Source organism: Phyllobates terribilis, unplaced genomic scaffold, assembly GCF_046119375.1.
Source record: "Phyllobates terribilis strain yellow unplaced genomic scaffold, ASM4611937v1 Scaffold_5__5_contigs__length_657084704, whole genome shotgun sequence".
Taxonomy (NCBI): Eukaryota; Metazoa; Chordata; class Amphibia; order Anura; family Dendrobatidae; genus Phyllobates; species Phyllobates terribilis.
In genome coordinates, this window is record NW_027362765.1 from 385,580,303 (window position 1) to 385,587,197 (window position 6,895).

Here is a 6,895-nt window from a genome sequence, read left to right on the forward strand (position 1 = left end):
AGGACACGGAAGTCTTGCCCGTTACCAGTCTGGCATGCATGGCTGACTTCATGTTACGCTGCCTTAACTGTGACCCTCGCGTTGTCAAAATGTTGGGTGACAGTCATTACTGGTTGGTGACACTTTCAGACCCCCGCTACAAGGAGAACTTTCACTCTCTTATTCCTGTGGTGGAGAGGTCTACAAAAATGGGGCAGCACCAGAAGGCCCTTGCTGCAGAACTGTTAAAAAAATTCCCATCTGAACACGCTAGCGGCAGAGGTCACAGTTCGTTGCCCAACCAAGGCGTACATGCGAAAGAGACGCAACTCCAATCCAGCAGAGGCAGGGGAACACTGCAAACATTCTGGGACAGTTTTCTCAGGCCCTCCCTTCGGACAGACCCTGAGGCGCAGGGTACTCTCACAAGGAGTGGAAAGTTTCAAAAGATGGTGAGGGACTACCTTGCCGACCGTACCAGCATCCTCCGTGATTCCTCTGTGCCTTTTAATTATTGGGTATCCAAGCTGGACACTTGGAATGAACTCGCTCTGTACGCCTTGGAGGTCCTGGCCTGCCCTGCCGCTAGCGTGTTGTCGGAGCGTGTTTTTAGTGCCGCTGGGAGAATTATAACTGATAAGCACACTCTGTCAACTGACAAGCTGACCCTTATCAAAATGAACAAGGGCTGGATTGGGCCAGACTTCTCATCACCACCAAATGACAGCAGAGTAACATAAAGTCAAATCCACTGTGTTATTTCGGAAGGTGTATTCACATGCACCGCTTCACACCTACACATGGGTATATGCTTCCTCATTTCGGCTGTTTTATGTTCTTCTCCTTATCCTCAGCCTCCACCACCACTATACCACCAGGGTGACCGTGGTCCATGTTGCCATTATTGAAAGTTCCTCCGTCCTTATTTTTGTCAGCTTTTGCTTGGAAGGCATAAGCAAAGACTGTGGGAGACCCACTCCCCAATAATGGGAATAATATTTTTAAGATGCTGTACTGTATGGCTCTTGTAAGGGGCATTAAAACCGTCTTGTTAAGCTACTGGGACTTCCACGTCTCTTCCAAGGGGCATTCAAACCGTCTTGTTAAGCTACTGGGACCTCCATCACTTTTGCAAGGGGCATTAAAACCATCTTGTTAAGCTACTGGGACCTCCACGTCTCTTCTGAGGGGCATTAAAAGCGTCTTGTTAAGCTACTGTGAACTCCACAGCTCTTCCAAGGGGCATTAAAACAGTCTTGTTAAGCTACTGGGACCTCCACCACTTTTCCGAGGGGCATTAAAACAGTCTTGTTAAGCTGCTGGGACATCTCTTCTGAGGGGCATTAAAAGCGTCTTGCTAAACCACTCTGAACTACACAGCTCTTCCAAGGGGCATTGAAATGTTGTTTTTAATTAACTCTAACCTCCACGACTCTTCGAACGGGCATTGCATTTCCTCCTAACTTTTGGCAGCTTTTTCTTGGAAGGCATAAGCAAATACTGTGGGAGACCCACTCCCCAATAGTGGGAATAATGTTTGTAATATGCTGTACTCCATGGCTCTTGTAAGGGGCATTAAAAGCGTCTTGTTAAGCTACTGCGACCTCCACCACTTTTCCGAGGGGCATTAAAACCACCTTGCTAAGCTACTGTGACTTCCACGTCTCTTCCAAGGGGCATTCAAACCATCTTGTTAAGCTACTGGGATCTCCACATCTCTTCTGAGGGGCATTAAAACCATCTTGTTAAGCTACTCTGACCTCCACCACTTTTCTGAGAGGCATTAAAACCATCTTGTTAAGCTACTGGGACCTCCACGTCTCTTCAGAGGGGCATTAAAGAGTCTTGTTAAGCTACTGTGACCTCCACCACTTTTCCAAGGGGCATTAAAACCGTCTTGATAAGCTACTGGGACCTCCACGTCTCTTCTGAGGGGCATTAGAAGCATCTTGTTAAACCACTCTGAAATCCACAGCTCTTCCAAGGGGCATTGAAATGTTGTTTTTAATTACCTCTAACCTCCACGACTCTTCCAAAGGGCATTGCATTTCCTCCTAATTTTAGTCAGCTTTTGCTTTTCAATGCAAAGGCGAAAACTAAGGGAGACCCACTCCCCAATAATGGGTAGAAGGTTTTTAGTACGCTGTAATCCACGTCTGTTTCAAGGGGCATTGCAGTTCCTCATAATTTTTGGAAAGCCTTCCATTCACTGCTTAGGCCAACAGTGTACAGGAGACCCAGTTGCTATAAATGGAAAAAACGGTTTAGTTAAGGCCCTCTGACCTCCATGTCATTTCCGAGGGGCATTGGAGTGCCTCAAAATTTTTGGTAGGCATTGCACTCACTGTATGCCCTATAACTGTGTAGCCGAACCACTCCTTTTGTTACAGAAACATATCCTACAAGACATATGTGGTTGACTGGCCTGATATTGATGTGAATGGTCCCTGTTCCTCCTGCTCTTTCTCCTTTGCCACTACCTCATCCATCATTTATCACTTGAAGCTTTGTTTTAACGGGAGTCATAGAACTGGGATAGTAGCAGGAAAACATCCAGCAATCCTCGGAGGAGGTAGGATATGCGCCAAAACGCTGACCACCTCAGGCCTAGCCACTACTACATACATGCGCTTGCATTCCAAGAAAACAAAGCAGATGCTAACTTCTATCATCATCATCATGCTCCTCACGTTGGCACTCTCAACTCCCCCGATGGAGAAGCCAGGGCCCACCGGAGGAGTCTGGTTCTCTGATGGGCTCGTCCAATGCTGCCCTAAAGCAGGCCGGGCTAAGAAAAGTGTGTGGGGGAAGGTGACAGGAGAAATAGGGGCGGCTGGGGACCGTTTATGGACACCCGGTTGCCCCCAGGCGGCTGGGGACCGAGTGTGGACACCCGGCCACCCCCTGGCGCTGGGGACCGAGTGTGGACACCCGGCCGCCGGGTGGCTGGGGACTGAGTATGGATACCAGGCCGCCAACGCAGCCATGATGTGGTGGCCAGATTCCGCCTCCACATGCATAAAAGTCCCAATTTCAAGTGCAAGCAAGCAGTATGGTATTGCTGCCTGGGGGTAGGTGGGTGGTTGACTGCATATTTGTGCTTGCATTGCAAGGAATGGGGGAGGTACAATTGAACACTGCCCTGGGACAAGAACTTGCATGGGGATAGTTGCAAGTCTGCATCTTCTGATGCGGCAAAGATGACTTCTGATGGGCACTCTTTTAGGCAGTGACCTGGGTGTCAGAGATTCTTCCAGGGGTCTTCCCCATGCTGTTCCCATGTCTTTTCAGCACTGTATGCATGTGTCACACAGCACATGGCCAGATTAGGTTGTAAAATGTTAAAATGACATTTCCCGGTGAATGCATTTGTCACGGTTGAAAGCAATACAAAAGTGCAAAAACGCATAAAAATGCTACCTGTGAACATAGCCCAAGGTGTGGAGGAGTATTTTTTGGGGGGGTTATTTATTTTACCTTATACACAAGTCTTTACCCTGGAAAGGAACTTCCTTAACATATTTCACAGGAAATCAGTTTCAGTTTAGTTTTTGAATGTTTTATTGTGAGCACTTAAAAGTGGCTTAATACCTCTGACCACGTTGTTGACAGCAGTGACCTGGGGGTCAGAAATGCTTCATGGGGCGATCCCCATGCTGTCCCCATGTCATTTGAGCACTGTCACTATCGTTTTGGGCACTTGTTAGGCTTTTAAAAGACTGCCGGGGGTGCAGACGCAAAAATGCTCGGGTCTCCCATAGACTAACATTGGGTTCATTGCTCTGGTCGAGCACCCGAGTATCACGGCGAGCTCAGCCCGATCTTCGAGCACCCAAGCATTTTAGTGCTCTCTCAACACTAGGGGGGAGCGGTCCGGTGGCCCCCCCACCACTGTCTGCCGGTATGTGCCGCGGTGCCGCGGCGCCGCACATATAATGAGTGCAATCTGACCATAGACACCCCAGAGCCCTGGACCCCATGGAGGCCCGGGGCCCCAGGCGGTAGCCCAGATTGCCCTCATTATAATCCGCCTATGTCTCCAATTTTTTTTGTCCATTAAAAGCCCAAGGTCAGACATATGGCTTCATATTAATGGATCCTATAGATGTGGAGGCACTAAGTGTAATATTTGCAAATTTATGTTTAAGACCCAAACATTTACTGACAGTGCAGGCAAAATATATAATATCAAACACTTTATTAATTACTCTAGTACATATGTCATTTATCAAGCACTGTGCACATCTTGCAAAAAATTTTCTGTGGGTTGCACTAGCCGCATGCTCAAAAGACATATCGCAGAGCATGTTGCTAGAGCAACTCTGAATCCTAATGCAGAGAGTCGCTCCATGTCAGGGCTCAGCAAACACTTTGCTGATTTTCACTGTGGTGATCTTTCCACACTTTGGCTATGTGCCCACGTTGCGGACCTGAAGCATATTATTTACGCTTCTCCCTGGCGGGAAAATCGCATGCGGATATTACATGCGGTTTTCCCGCCAGGTAGAAGCGTTTGTGAGGCGTCTTTGCATGCATTTCCGCATGCGGGTTATCAAGCACTTCTCCAAGCATCACTTGGAAAAGTGCTTGACAACTTGTTCAGAATGGTAAAAAATAAACTTTATACTCACCTTCCGATGCATTCTCTGCCCCGTCCGGAGTCTTGAGCGGCTCACGCTGTTGTGTGCAGGACCTGCGGTGACATCATTGAGTCATGTGGTGGGTCACATGACTCAATGACGTGGCAGGTCCTTCAGACAACAGCGCGACGGAGGGAAAACATCAGAAGATAAGTATAAACTTTATTTTATTCTTTTTTTTACAGGTTCTTTGGTACCCAGGTCTGGATGAGAGTCTCCTCTCATCCAGACTTGGGTACCATCCGCACATTGATTCCGCTGCGCTTCCGCAAAATTAATGAACATGCTGCGGATTTTTGACCGCAGCATATACGCTGCGGAAAAATCCACAGCATGGGCATTGACATTGCGGAATGCCATTGGGGACCATGGGGTGCGGATATACATGCGTTTTTCAAGCGTTTACGCTGCGGAAATTCCGCAGCATATACGCTTGAAAAATGCTACGTGGGCACATAGCCTTAGGCTATGTGCCCACGTTGCATTTATGAAGCAGAAAATTTCTGCAACATTTCTGCATGTCCCTTGCCAGAAAATCGCGTGCGTTTTTTGGTCGCGTTTTTGACGCGTTTTTGTATGCGGATTTTACATGCGTTTTTGTAAGCTTATTTCATGCGTTTTTGAGCACAAATAAAGTTATTGAAAAAAAAAAAAAAAAAAGATGGAAATCCTGATGTCATTTCCTAGTTCAACCCCTCTTCACCATTTTGTTTTTTGCAAAAGACAGTATGCCACAGGAATTGCAGCCCCTGCGGGTCAGCAGACCATGCCTAAACCTTCTGCTAATGACTTGCTTAAATCTCCTGCACTACAACGTTGAGCAGGTAATATAAACTAAGTTTTTTTGGGGTACATTATTTTTATGTAGTGTGTGTACTAACCTATTATTGTTTTATAGGAGCGTTTAAGGAGGAGAAGACGACCAAAAAAAATTTGGGTGCACCCTATCTTGCAGGAGCGGACGGACAAGGGCCACTTTAATGTTCTCTACCAGGATTTAAGGAGGTAAGATATATGTGAAGAAAGTATAATGTCACCCGTCTATGCTGTTTTTTTAAGGTTTTGTTTGTATACTATGTTACAAAATTATCTTTTAATATTTTTTTTTTCTCTGTTTACTATAGTTTTCCTGAAAAATTTAAACAGTTCTGCCGTCTGAACATTATTGCATTTGATCGGCTGCTGAGCCTTATGTCTCCTGACCTGGACTTCCAAGACACTGTAATGCGAAGGGCCATCTCTGCTGAGGAAAGGCTGCTCATCACCTTGCGGTAAGTTGAATGTTGATTTATATGTACCTGGTTTTGTTCGCCACCCTGCGGTGATGGCTGGTGTACCTGGTTTTGTTACCCTGTGGTGATGGCTCCACTGTGTCTGTCTTTGTGTACATATTTTTGGCTTGACCATGAGATCACCATGCACAGAGATCAGATTGAAAAGGTCACTGATGTGTAAACTCTAGAGCAAACATCGTAGGCAAACACAGACACAAAGTCAAAACACATTATAAATTGATATGTGTGAACTCAAGAGAAAACAAAAGATGACCAAAAAAGATTGAAAATGTGGAGCCCCCCCCCCCAAAAAAAAAAAACGCGCCCTTTGTTGGAATAGTTTTTTGTAATAAAGACCTTAATTTTTTAAAAGATGAATCAATAATGGATAATTACTGTTGGCTTGTATTTCTTTTTATGGCTTTTCTAATTATCTATTTTTCCTTTTCAGGTTTTTGGCCACAGGAGAGAGCTATACATCACTGCACCTCCAATTTAGGGTTGGTAAATCCACCATTTCAGGAATTGTGAGGTGCACATGTACCGTCATCTGGCAGAAGTTGCAGCCCATCGTGATGCCTTCTCCAACCGAGGAGACTTGGCTGCAGGTCGCAGCAAGCTTTCAAACTGTGGCCAATTTCCCAAACTGCATTGGTGCTGTCGATGGCAAACATGTGAGAGTTCAGCAGCCACCACGATCAGGATCACACTTCTTTAATTATAAGAAATATTTTTCTGTGGTCCTGATGGCGGTGGCTGATGCACATTTCAAATTTGTTGCCATTGACGTTGGTGCTTATGGCAGTACTGGGGACTCTCGGGTGTTTAGATCATCACAGATTGGGCTGCAAATTCTTCAAGATGGCGTAACGCTCCCAGCCCCAAGACCTTTGCCGGGTTCCACACATCCAGTTCCTTTTGTGATGGTATCGGATGAGGCATTTTCCTTACAGACCAACCTGCTGCGCCCATACCCACGAAGGGCACTGAATGCCCGGCGGA

At 46.3% G+C, this 6,895-nt stretch overlaps 1 long non-coding RNA gene across 1 annotated transcript; it reads left to right on the forward strand.

Moving 5' to 3' along the window:
• Nucleotides 1-5,176: 5,176 nt before the first annotated feature.
• On the forward strand, nt 5,177-6,189 carry LOC141271210 (uncharacterized). The gene is made up of 3 exons (XR_012321861.1): nt 5,177-5,443; nt 5,518-5,624; nt 5,744-6,189. It is a non-coding gene; the product is annotated as an uncharacterized lncRNA (long non-coding RNA).
• Nucleotides 6,190-6,895: the final 706 nt, after the last annotated feature.